The sequence below is a fragment of the Mustelus asterias genome, chromosome 10 (assembly GCF_964213995.1).
Source record: "Mustelus asterias chromosome 10, sMusAst1.hap1.1, whole genome shotgun sequence".
Taxonomy (NCBI): domain Eukaryota; kingdom Metazoa; phylum Chordata; class Chondrichthyes; order Carcharhiniformes; family Triakidae; genus Mustelus; species Mustelus asterias.
In genome coordinates, this window is record NC_135810.1 from 126,102,744 (window position 1) to 126,115,651 (window position 12,908).

At 45.5% G+C, this 12,908-nt stretch overlaps 1 protein-coding gene across 2 annotated transcripts in view; it reads right to left on the bottom strand.

Annotated features, from left to right (window-relative positions):
- Positions 1-12,908, bottom strand: part of ilk (integrin-linked kinase) — a 128,384-nt gene that overhangs the window by 91,823 nt on the left and 23,653 nt on the right. The gene's annotated exons all lie outside the window — the stretch shown is intronic.

Sequence of the window (12,908 nt, forward strand, 5' to 3'; positions counted from 1 at the left end):
TCTGGTCCTCATGTCATAGAGTCATAGAGGTTTACAGCAGGGAAACAGGCCCTTTGGCCCAACTTGTCCATGCCGCCCTTTTTTTTAAAACCCCTAAGCTAGTCCCAATTGCCCGCATTTGGCCCATATCCCTCTATACCCATCGTACCCATGTAACTGTTTAAATACTTTTTAAAAGACAAAATTGTACCCACCTCTACTACTACCTCTGGCAGCTTGTTCCAGACACTCACCACCCTCTGTGTGAAAAAATTGCTCCTCTGGACACTTTTGTATCTCTCCCCTCTCACCTTAAACCTATGCCCTCTAGTTTTAGACTTCCCTACCTTTGGGAAAAGATATTGACTATCTAGCTGATCTGTGCCCCTCACTATTTTATAGACCTCTATAAAATCACCCCTCAGCCTCCTACGCTCCAGAGAAAAAAAGTCCCAGTCTATCCAGTCTCTCCTTATAACTCAAACCATCAAGTCCCGGTGGCATCCTAGTAAATCTTTTCTGCACTCTTTCTAGTTTAATAACATCCTTTCTATAAGAGGGTGACCAGAACTGTACACAGTATTCCAAGTGTGGCCTTACCAATGTCTTGTACAACTTCAACAAGGTGTCACAACTCCTGTATTCAATGTTCTGACCAATGAAACCAAGAATGCCGAATGCCTTCTTCACCACTCTGTCCACCTGTGACTCCACTTTCAAGGAGCTATGAACCTGTACCCCTAGATCTCTTTGTTCTGTAACTCTCCCCAACACCCTACCATTAACTGAGTAAGTCCTGCCCTGGTTCAATCTACCAAAATGCATCACCTCGCATTTGTCTAAATTAAACTCCATCTGCCATTCGTCAGCCCACTGGCCCAATTGATCAAGATCCCGTTGCAATCGGAGATAACATGTGGATATTAAAGATCCCACTGCACCATTCAAAAAGAACAAGGGCGTTTTCTGCAACCAACATCTCAAAGAACAGATTAATTAAAGCAAAATATTACAGATGCTGGAAATTTGAAATAAAAACAGAAAGTGTTGGAAAAACTCAGCAGGTCAGGCAGCATCTGCATTGAGAGAGAAGCAGAGGGTTTCCAGCACTTTCTCACTCAGGACAGATGATCTGTCTCTCTATCCTCCCACATACTCTGGAGCAGATTCCACTGCAAGGGAGCACCCACACTGTGGCCCAGAGACCCCAGACAGCTTGCCAGCCCAGACAACCCAGACGCCGCTAACTCAGTCCTTTTCTCCTTTAGATTTCTACGCACTGGAATGTTCTCTTTGAAATCTGTGGATCAGGAGTGTTTAAGAAAAGTTGTTCGTGTTGGCAGCTTCCTGACGCTTAAATTCCAAATCCCCCTGAGTTGTGCATATTTGAAGATGTGAGAATTAACAAAGTTATGAGTTTAAATGCAACTCATAAGTGCCCCAGAATGAGACTGTTCTCTGCAGCCGTACCTAGCAACTAAAACAAAAACCCCAGGCTAACGTTTATAATTATACCGGGCGGCACGGTAGCACAGTGGTTAGCACTGCTGCTTCACAGCTCCAGGGTCCCGGGTTCGATTCCCGGCTCGGGTCACTGTCTGTGTGGAGTTTGCACATTCTCCTCGTGTTTGCGTGGGTTTCCTCCGGGTGCTCCGGTTTCCTCCCACAGTCCAAAGATGTGCGGGTTAGGTTGATTGGCCAGGTTAAAAAAATTGCCCCTTAGAGTCCTGGGATGCGTAGGTTAGAGGGATTAGCGGGTAAAATATGTGGGGGTAGGGCCTGGGTGGGATTGTGGTCGGTGCAGACTCGATGGGCCGAATGGCCTCCTTCTGCACTGTAGGGTTTCTATGATTTCTATGATAATTTAAATGCTCCGGAGGACAAGATACACTCGAGGCTGTCATTCTGATATGGTCATAGCCAAAAGTGAAGTTTGGCAATATAGAGTAGGAGTCGGCCATTCAGCCCTTCGAGCCTGCTCCACCATTCAACTGGATCATGGGTCATCTGGTTGTGGTCTCAATTTCACTTTTTGTCTGTCCCCCATAACCCTTGATTCCCTTGCCTAATAAAAATCTATCTAACTGGGTCTTGTTTAATTCAAAGAGGCAGCCTCCACTACTTTGCAGGGAACAGAATTTCACACACCAATGAACCTTTGGGAGAAAACGTTTCTCCTCATCTTTGTCTTAAAAGAGACCCCTGGTTTTAGTCTGCCTCACAAGAGGAAACATCCTCCCGGTATCCACCCTGTCAATTCCCCTTAGGATTTTACATATTTCAGTAAGGTTATCTCTCATCATTCTGAACTCCAATGAGTAGAAGCTCAACCTGTTCAACCTTTCGTTATAACCCTTCATTCCAGGAATGAGTTGTGTGAATGTTCTCTGAACTGCTTCTAAATAAGGAGACCAAAGCTGTACATTGTATTCCAGATGTGGTGATCTCACCAATGCTCTGTACAACTGCAGCAAAACTTCCTGACTTTATTCCATTCCCCTTGCAAAAACACCAACATTCCATTTGCCTTCTGAATCACATGTGTACCGACATACTAACCTTTTGTGCTTCATGTACCAGGACACCCAGACGCCTCTGTACCTCAGAGTTGTGCAATGTCTCTCCATTTATCTAATTTGCTGCTTTCTTTATTCTTCCTGCCCTCTACCAAATTTTTACCCATTTACTTAATCTGTCCATATCCCTTTGCAGACTCTATCTCCTGTTCACAACTTATTGATCTTTCTTTACACCCCAGCTATGACTGTAACACTACATTCTGCACTCTCGTTTCCTTCTCTATGTACAGTATTTTTGTCTGTATAACGCGCAAGAAACAATACTTTTCACTGTATATTAATACATGTGACAATAATAAATCAAATCAAATACTTTCCTACCTATCTGTGTGGGTCATTGGTAAACTTAGCAACCATACATTTGGTCCCTTCATCCAAGTCATCGGTATCAATTATGAATAGTTTAGGCTCTAGCTTTGATCTCTGTGGCATTCCACTTGTTAGACCATGCCAATCCAAAAAATATTTGTGCCTCCTCTCTGCTTCCTGTTAGGTAACCAGTCCTCTATCCAGGCTGTGTTATCCCCTACACCACGTGCTTTTCTCGTGGGTAACCTTTGATGTGCTACCTTATCAAATGCCCATGATGAGTTGCAGAGCCAGAGATTGGAGCAGTTTTAACTCCATAAACTGCTCAGGTGATCACAGTGTGATTCAGACTGACACCAGGCAGAGTCAGCCTGAGCTCCTGAACCTCAAATTTTATCCAGTGATTTCTGGTGAAAAAGCAGAGTGTGCCTGGACACAAAATAAAAGCAGAAATAAACTCAGCCAGTCTGGCAGCACCTGTGGACAGAAATAGAGTTAACGTTTGGAGTCCAATATGACTTCTCTCTCTCTCTCTCTCTCCACAGACACTGCCAAACCTGCTGAGTATTTCCAGCATTTTCTGTTTTTATTTCAGATGTCCAGCACTCGCAGCATTTTGTTTTTACTTTTTTTTTATTCAAGGGATATGGATATTGCTGGCTGGGCTCATCCCTATCTGCCTTTAAACCCACTGCATTTCAGAGGGCAGTTTTTAAAGAGTCAACTACATTGCTGTGGGTCTGGAGTCACATGTAGGCCCGACTGGTTAAAGTTGGCAGATTTCCTTTCCATAAAGGACATCAGTGAACCTGATGAATTTTTATAAGTCAGCAAAGCTTTTAATTCCAGATATTTTATTGAATTCAAATTTCACCATCTGCCGTGGCAGGATTCGAATCCGGGACCCCAGTGGCACGACCCTGCATCTCTGGATTCCTAACCCAGCGACAATACCACTTTGCCATCACCTCCCCTTGAGGAGTTGGTTGAGCTCAGTTGGCTGAACGGCTGGTTTGTGATGCAAAGCGATGTCAACAGACTGAGGTTATTCATGAAGGTCCCACCTTCTCAACCTTGCCCCTCACCTGAGGTGTAGTCACCTTCAAGTTAAATTACCACCAGTCAGCTCTCCCCTTTATGGTCATCCGGGACTATGGCGACTTTGCCTGTTATTTGTGCGCTTGGACACGGTCAGACTTGGCTGCAGTTGTTTCTGACACTCTGAGCTCCCAGTGTGACGGAGGAGCCAGGGCTCTGACAGGCCTCAGTGAAGAGTATTGAAACCCAACAGTAAATCAGTCCTGGCACAAATCGAGAGCTGGGCAAAAGGCCTTCTGAAAAAAGAACTGAACTCCAAGCCATGTCCAGCAATGAGACAAAGCTCAATATACACTGCACACACTCAGCAAGGTTTAAAAGTTACTGCAAACAGGTAATGGTTAGCACAGCCTGTGAGTAAATTCTATAATCAGGTCACCCACAGAAACAAATCTATTGATGTCAAAAGGAGTACTGTGATAAGCTATTCTTTAAACACCTTCAGGGAGTTAAACCCAAGAATGCAGAGGGCAGCAACTGGTGCTATCTGACAGGTGAGGGTGTTGAACAGATGCAGCCCCAGAAATACAAACAGTTCATTTTAAACCAGGGCTCAGAGATGAAAGGTTTGCTTTAGGACGGTGGAATGCTGTTCTCCCCTCAGCTTCCCACCCTCCAATCGAGAGATTTCCCCACACAAGCTTGACATCACCCGGGGTGGGGGAGGGGTGACATACACACAGTGAACTCCAAATATGCTGGAAGAGGATGTCAGGCCGATTTGATGAGGGACACCTCTGAACTCAGACTGGATCCTGTTCCCCATCGCCCCCACATTAATCGAGCTACGTTGACAACCAGTCATGCATTGTCTTCTGAAGAGTCATTCTGGACTCAAAACATTAACTCTGCTTCTCTCTCCACAGATGATGCCAGAGTTTCCAGCACTTTCTGCTTTTACTTCAGATTTCCAGCATCTCCAGTATTTTGCTTTTATTTAATGCAATATCTTGATTTCAAAAAGTTAATTCTTCTTTTCAAAGCCCTCCATGACCTCACCTCTCCCTGTCTAATCCTCTCCAGCTCCTCAAACCACTGCAAACTCTGCAGGCATCTAATTCTGATCACTTGTGCAACCCCAACTTTAATCTTTTCTCTATCTGTTATCGAGTCATAGAGGTTTACAGCATGGAAACAGGCCCTTCGGTCCAACTTGTCTATGCTGCCCTTTTTTTAAACCCCTAAGCTAATCTCAACTGCCTGCATTTGGCCCATATCCCTCTATAGGTAAATGAGTTGACGGCACAAATCATTGCAAACGAGTATGATTTGGTGGCCATTACAGAGACATGGTAACAGGATGGTCACGACTGGGAGTTAAATATCCAGGGGTATCAGACTGTTCGGAGGGACCGACAGAAAGGTAAGGGAGGTGGTGTAGCTCTGATATTTAAGGATGACATCAGGGTGGTAGCGAGAGATGATATAGGTTCTATGGAAAAAAAGGTTGAATCTATTTGGGTGGAAATTAGAAGTAGTAAGGAGAAAAAGTCACTGATAGGCGTAGTCTATAAGCCACCAAATAATATCATGGTGGGGCGAAAAATAAACAAAGAAATAACTGATGTGTGTAAAAATGGTACAGCAATTATCATGGGGGATTTTAATCTACATATCAATTGGTCAAACCAGGTCGGTCAAGGCAGCCTTGAGGAGTTCATAGAATGTATCCGCGGTAGCTTCCTTGAACAGTATGTAATGGAACCGACAAGGGAACGAGCTATCCCAGATCTGGTCCTGTGTAATGAGACGGGATCCTCTTGGAAGAAACGATCACAGTATGGTTGAATTTAAAATACCGATGGAGCATGAGAATGTAAAATCCAATCCCAGTGTCCTGTGCTTAAACAAAGAACACTACAATGGGATGAGGGAGGAGTTGGCTAAGGTAGACTGGGAGCAAGAACTTGATGCTGGGACAATTGAGGAACAGTGGAGGACTTTCAAAGCGATCTTTCACAGTGCTCAGCAAAAGTATATACCAGTGATAAGGAAGGACTGAAGAAAAAGAGATAATCAGCCATGGATATCTAAGGAAATAAAGGAGGGTATCAAATTGAAAGAAAATGCATACAAAGTGGCAAAGATTAGTGGGAACCTAGAGGATTGGGAAATCTTTAAAGGCCAACAGAAAGCCACGAAAAAAGCTATAAAGAAAAGTAAGATGGATTATGAGAATAAACTAGCTCAGAATATAAAAACAAATAGCAAAAGTTTCTACAAATATATAAAACGAAAAAGAGTGGCAAAAGTAAACATTGTTCCTTTAGAGGATGAGAAGGGGGACGTAATAACTGGAAATGAGAAAATGGCTGAGGCATTGAACAGGTATTTTGTGTCAGTCTTCACAGTGGGAGACACAAATAACATGCCAAAAATTGACGACAGGAAGGCTATGGCAGGTGAGGACCTAGAAACTATCATTATCACGAAAGAGGTAGTGTTGGACAAGTTAATGGGGCTAAAGGTAGACAAGTCTCCTGGTCCTGATGGAATGCATCCCAGGGCACTAAAAGAGATGGCGGGAGAAAGAGCAAATGCACTAGTGGTAATTTACCAAAATTTGCTGGACTCTGGGGTGGTTCCTGCAGATTGGAAAACAGCAAATGTGACGCCACTGTTTAAAAAAGGAGGTAGACAAAAGGCAGGTAACTATAGGCCGGTTAGCTTAACTTCTGTAGTAGGGAAAATGCTTGAATCTATCATCAAGGAAGAAATACCGAGACATCTGGATTTAAATTGTCCCTTTGGTCGAATGCATGGGTTCATGAAGGGCAGGTCATGTTTGACTAATTTGGTGGAATTCTTTGAGAACATTACATGTGTAGTGGGCAATGGATGTGGTGTATCTGGATTTCCAGAGAGTTGTTTTTCAAACTGGAGGCCTGTGACCAGCGGTGTGCCCCAGGGATCAGTACTGGGCCCACTGTTATTTGTCATTTATATTAATGATTTAGATGAGAATATAGGAGGCATGGTTAGTAAGTTTGCAGATGACACCAAGATTGGTGGCATGGTGGACAGTGAAGGTTATCTCCAATTGCAGCGGGATCTTGATCAATTGGGCCAGTGGGCTGACGAATGGCAGATGGAGTTTAATTTAGACAAATGCGAGGCAATGCATTTTGGTAGTCATAGAAACCCTACAGTGCAGAAGGAGGCCATTCGGCCCATCGAGTCTGCACTGACCACAATCCCACCCAGGCCCTACCCCCACATATTTACCCGCTAATCCCACTAACCTACGCATCACAGGACTCTCGGGGCAATTTTTAACCTGGCCAATCAACCTAACCTGCACATCTTTGGGCTCCCTACAGTACAGAAAGAGGCCATTCGGCCCATCGAGTCTGCACCGACCACAAACCCACCCAGGCCCTACCCCCATATCCCTACATACTTACCCACTAATCCCTCTAACCTACGCATCTCAGAACACTAAGGGCAATTTTTTTTTTAGCATGGCCAATCAACCTAACCCGCACATCTTTGGACTGTGGGAGGAAACTGGAGTACCCGGAGGAAACCCACGCAGACACGAGGAGAATGTGCAAACTCCACACAGACAGTGACCCGAGCCGGGAATCGAACCCGGGACCCTGGAGCTGTGAAGCAGCAGTGCTAACCACTGTGCTACCGTGCCGCCCAGATTGAACCAGGGCAGGACTCACACAGTTAATGGTCGGGCGTTGGGGAGAGTTACAGTACAAAGAGATCGAGGGGAACATGTTCATAGCTCCTTGAAAGTGGAGTCACAGGTGGACAGAGTGGTGAAGAAGGCTTCGACATGCTTGGTTTCATCGGTCAGAACATTGAATACAGGAGTTGGGACGTCTTGTTGAAGTTGTACAAGACATTGGTAAGGCCACACTTGGAATACTGTGTGCAATTCTGGTCACTCTATTATAGAAAGGATATTATTAAACTAGAAAGAGTGCAGAAAAGATTTAATTGGATGCTACCAGGACTTGATGGATTGAGTTATAAGGAGAGGCTGGATAGACTGGGACTTTTTTCTCTGGAGCGTAGGAGGCTGAGGGGTGACCTTATAGAGGTCTATAAAATAATGAGGGACACAGATCAGCTAGATAGTCAATATCTTTTCCCAAAGATAGGGGAGTCTAAAACTAGAGGGCATAGGTTTAAGGTGAGAAGGGAGAGATACAAAAGTGTCCAGAGGGGCAGTTTTTTCACACAGAGGGTGGTGAGTGTCTGGAACAAGCTGCCAGAGGTCGTAGTAGAGGCGGGTACAGAATTGCACACAGTATTCCAAGTGTGGCCTTACCAATGTCTTGTACAACTTTAACAAGACGTCCCAACTCCTGTATTCAATGTTCTGACCGATGAAACCAAGCATGCTGAATGCCTTCTTCACCACTCTGTCCACCTGTGACTTCACTTTCAAGGAGCTATGAACCTGTACCCCTAGATCTCCTTGTTCTCTAACTCTCCCCAAAGCCCTACCATTAACTGAGGAAGCCCTGTTATTGTAAGATATGTATCAGTTGATGATACCGGGCGGCACGGTAGCACAGTGGTTAGCACCGCTGCTTCACAGCTCCAGGGACCTGGGTTCGATTCCCGGCTTGGGTCACTGTCTGTGTGGAGTTTGCACATTCTCCTCGTGTCTGCGTGGGTTTACTCCGGTTTCCTCCCACAGTCCAAAGATGTGCGGGTTAGGTTGATTGGCCATGCTAAAAAAAAAATTGCCCCTTAGTGTTCTGAGATGCGTAGGTTAGAGGGATTAGTGGGTAAATATGTAGGGATATGGGGGTAGGGCCTGGGTGGGTTTGTGGTCGGTGCAGACTCGGTGGGCCGAATGGCCTCTTTCTGTACTGTAGGGATTCTATGATTTCTATGATGGTTTTCTATCGAACACTCTCCAACTTTCCTTGAATTGGGATTGGGTTGAAATCGCGAATAGCAGAGGAAGGAAGACAAAGGGTGGGAGGAGTCCACCGACGCCCAAAATGTGACCTCTCAAGAAGTCAGAGCATAAACAGGGAAATATCAAGGGCATGTTTGAAGGGGACTGCCATTATCATGGGAGATTTTAATCTGCACATTGATTGGACAAATCAAACCGGCAAGGGTAGAGTAGAAGAATTTGTGCAGCGATCAGGGATTGCTTTCTAGAGCAGTATGCTATGGAACCTACCCAGGAACGGTCTATTTTAGATTTGGTTTTGTGTAATGAAGAAGGATTAATAAGTGATCTTGTGAATAAGGATCCCCTGGTGGGCAGCACAGTGGCACAGTGGTTAGCACTGCTGCCTCGCAGTGCCAGGGACCTGAGTTTAATCTGGTCTCAGGTCACTGTCTGTGTGGAGTTTGCACATTCTCCCCGTGTCTGCTTGGGTTTCCTCCGGGTGCTCCGATTTCCTCCCACACTCCTAAGATGTATAGGTTGGGAGGATTGGCCATGCTAAATTGCCCCTTAGTGTCAGGGACATTAGTCGGTTAAATACATGGGGTTAAGAATATATGGCCTGGGTGAGATTGCTGTTGATGTAGGCTTGATGGGCTGAATGGCCACTTTCTGCACCATAGGACTTCTGTGATTCGAGTGATCACTTTTCCACTCTCACCCTGCCCTCTGTGATACAGTTCCCAGCTCCAGGAGGTTGTTTGTGGATACTGGAGCTCCAGCTCTCTGCGCTCTTTGGAATAGCAGGAAGGAGGCCATTCAGCCCATCAGGCCTGGCCCACTAACCCCTGCCTACACCTCCCTCCTAGCTCCTGCAAAGGCTCAGAGGTTTGCGCAGAGGGTGAGCAACCTCCACACCAGCCGCCAACTACCCCTCCCACAAACTCCCAAACACCCTCCACATTGGCCCAGCAATTAACCCCCTGCTCCCAAATACCCACACTAGCCCAACCCCAATGCCCCCCACCACCCCAGTAAGCAGTAGCGAAAACTGGCCATATCCTCAAAGCGTACAGTAATGAACACTGGAGATTTGTCCACCTTCAATCCCACTAATCCCACTGGAGGGGGTGCAGAGGAGATTCACTAGGTTGATTCCGGAGTTGAGAGTGTTGGCTTATGAGGAGAGACTGAGTAGACTGGGGCTATACTCATTGGAATTCAGAAGAATGAGGGGAGATCTTATAGAAACATATAAGATTATGAAGGCAACAGATAAGATAGAAGCAGGGAAGTTGTTTCCACTGGCGGGTGAAACTAGAACTAGGGGGCCTGGCCTCAAAATAAGGGGAAGCAGATTTAGGACTGAGTTGAGGAGGAACTTCTTCACACAAAGGGTTGTGAATCTGTGGAATTCCCTCCCCAGTGAAGCAGTTGAGGCTACCTCATTGAATGTTTTTAAGGCAAGAATAGATAAATGTTTGAACAGTAAAGGAATTAATGGTTATGGTGAGCGGGCGGGTAAGTGGCGCTGAGTCCACGAAAAGATCAGCCATGATCTTATTGAATGGTGGAGCAGGCTCGAGGGGCCAGATGGCCTACTCCTGCTCCTAGTTCTTATGTTCTTAATTTCCCCAAAACTATTTTGCAGCTTCCCATCCATTGACTCTGTCTACACTTCCAGCTGCCTCGGCAAAACAGCCAGCATAATCAAGGCCCCAATGCACCCCGGACATTCTCTCTTCCACCTTCTTCCGTCAGGAAAAAGATACAAAAGTCTGAGGTCACGTACCAACCGACTCAAGAATAGCTTCCTCCCTGCTGCTGTCAGACTTTTAAATGGACCTACCTACACCCTAGCTATGACAATAATACTACATTCTGCACTATCTCGTTTCCTTCTCCATGAACGGTATGCTTTGTCTATATAGCGTGAACGAAACAATACTTTTCACTGTATGCTAATATATGTGACAATAATAAATCAAATCAAGATTTCCTTCAGTTCCTCACCAAAACTTGTGTTTCTCAGAACTTCCAGTACATTATTCATGTCTTCCTTTGTGAAGACAGAAGTAAAGTATGAATTTAATTCCTCGGCCATTTCTTTATTCCCTGTTATGAATTCCCCCGTTTCTGACTGTAAGGGGACTATATTTGTTTTGTCAATTTTTTTCTCTTTACATACCTGTTGAAATCTTTAATCAGTTTTTATGTTCCCGCTAGCTTACTTTCATACTCTATTTTTCCCTTCTTAATCAATCCCTTGGTTTTCCTTTGCTGAATTTTAAACTGCTCCCAATCCTCAGGCCTATAGCTTTTTCTTGCCAATTTGTATGTTTCTTCCTTGAATCTGATACGATCTCTAATTTCTCTTGTAAGCCATGGTTTGGCCACAATTCCCTGACCACTCTTGCATCAAATAGAAATAAACAATTTTTGGAGTTCACCTATTTGTTCCTTGAATGCCTGCCATTGCCTGTCCACTGTCTTTCCTTTCAATGTTTCCCAGTCCCCATGAATGTTTTTTGCCCCTTGCTATTTCTTAACTCGACTCCTACAGATTCCACATCAAAGAACAAAACAGCACAGGAACAGGCCCTTCGGCCCTCCAAGCCCACGCCGCTCCCTGGTCCAAAACTAGACCATTCTTTTGTATCCCTCCATTCCCACTCTGTTCATATGGCTATCTAGATAAGTCTTAAACGTTCCCAGCGTGTCCGCCTCCACCACCTTGCCCGGCAGCGCATTCCAGACCCCCATCACCCTCTGTGTAAAATACGTCCTTCTGATATCCGTGTTAAACCTCCCCCCCCCCCCCCCCCCCCCCCTCACCTTGAATCTATGACCCCTCGTGAACGTCACCACCGATCTGGGAAAAAGCTTCCCACCGTTCACCCTATCTATGCCTTTCATAATTTTATACACCTCTATTAGGTCACCCCTCATCCTCCGTCTTTCCAGTGAGAACAACCCCAGTTTACCCAATCTCTCCTCATAACATCCTGGTAAACCTCCTCTGCACTCTCTCTAAAGCCTCCACGCCCTTCTGGTAGTGTGGCGACCAGAACTGGGCGCAGTATTCCAATCTCAGTATTCCAATCTCAATACATCGTCTGTGCTAATATCATTCCACAATATTGTCTCAATATCAATCAACAATGCAATTGCAGCATCTTTCCCTTTCCTCTGTAGGAGACAGAGGGTAGTGGTCGAAGGGTCTTTTTCCGGCTGGAGGTCTGTGACCAGTGGTGTTCCGCTGGGCTCTGTACTGGGACCTCTGCTATTTGTGATATATATAAATGATTTGGAAGAAGGTGTAACTGGTGTAATCAGCAAGTTTGCGGATGACACGAAGATGGCTGGAATTGCGGATAGCGAAGAGCATTGTCGGGCAATACAGCAGGATATAGATAGGCTGGAAAATTGGGCGGAGAGGTGGCAGATGAAATTTAATCCGGATAAATGCGAAGTGATGCATTTTGGAAGAAATAATGTAGGGAGGAGTTATACAATAAATGGCAGAGTCATCAGGAGTATAGAAACACAGAGGGACCTAGGTGTGCAAGTCCACAAATCCTTGAAGGTGGCAACACAGGTGGAGAAGGTGGTGAAGAAGGCATATGGTATGCTTGCCTTTATAGGACAGGGTATAGAGTATAAAAGCTGGAGTCTGATGATGCAGCTGTATAGAACGCTGGTTAGGCCACATTTGGAGTACTGCGTCCAGTTCTGGTCGCCGCACTACCAGAAGGACGTGGAGGCATTGGAGAGAGTGCAGAGAAGGTTTACCAGGATGTTGCCTGGTATGGAGGGTCTTAGCTATGAGGAGAGATTGGGTAGACTGGGGTTGTTCTCCTTGGAAAGACGGAGAATGAGGGGAGATCTAATAGAGGTGTACAAGATGATGAAGGGTATAGATAGGGTGAACAGTGGGAAGCTTTTTCCCAGGTCGGAGGTGACGATCACGAGGGGTCACGGGCTCAAGGTGAGAGGGGCGAAGTATAACTCAGATATCAGAGGGACGTTTTTTACACAGAGGGTGGTGGGGGCCTGGAATGCGCTGCCAAGTAGGG